A 725-nucleotide genomic window follows, 5' to 3' on the forward strand; every position below is an offset into this window, starting at 1 on the left:
ATTTCTATTCATTATTCTCTGGTCTCTGACCAGACATCAGAATTCTCATTCCTCAGGAAGGGTTCCTCAAAGAGCAACCTTGCCATAGCTCACATAATCCACAGGTCTGCTCCTGAGACCTAACCCCAGACAAAGAGGGCTGGAACACCATCTCATTTTCTTGGACTTCTATTCATGTTCATTACAATTACATCAACCACTACATGGCCCCTGTGGCAAAATATTTCAGGTCCAGAATCCAATGACTTCTGTTAAAATCCCAACTTCCCTACGCAGATCAGAGTGTTAACAGGCCGGTGTGGTGGGAGCCCCTTAGCTTGGGGTCAGCAAAGTGTTTACTCCCAACAAGGTCTCCCACCACATGTGCTCAAACCAAACTACCAAGGAGCCCGCTCCGCCATCCCTGCCTGGCACCAAGACAGGATTTACCAAGCTGCCTCAGCCTTCTGGTAAGTGACCTGTGCCTCCCAGAGACAAGCTACACCAAACAACTGGATCACCTCTTCAGAAGAGCTCCTGAGCAGAGACCCCTCCCTCACCAGGGCGCTCTGGTATGCTGCACGCGGCGGGGGTGGGGTGAAGGACGATCCTAGGAACAGTGCTTGGTGGTGGAAGCATTGTCCAAGGCCGGTGGATGTGCACATCAGGCGATGTGTCCACAAGGAGAGGTGGAAACAACATAGGAAGGAAAAGAAACAAAAGCCACAGGGGAAAGGGATCCAAGC

The 725-nt window shown here is 51.2% G+C and overlaps 1 protein-coding gene across 4 annotated transcripts in view; it reads right to left on the bottom strand.

Moving 5' to 3' along the window:
- The window catches only part of SZRD1 (SUZ RNA binding domain containing 1), a 26,701-nt gene that overhangs the window by 3,196 nt on the left and 22,780 nt on the right, over nucleotides 1-725 (bottom strand). The window lies entirely within an intron of this gene.

The sequence above is a fragment of the Myotis davidii genome, unplaced genomic scaffold, assembly GCF_000327345.1.
Source record: "Myotis davidii unplaced genomic scaffold, ASM32734v1 scaffold299, whole genome shotgun sequence".
In the NCBI taxonomy this organism is placed as follows: domain Eukaryota; kingdom Metazoa; phylum Chordata; class Mammalia; order Chiroptera; family Vespertilionidae; genus Myotis; species Myotis davidii.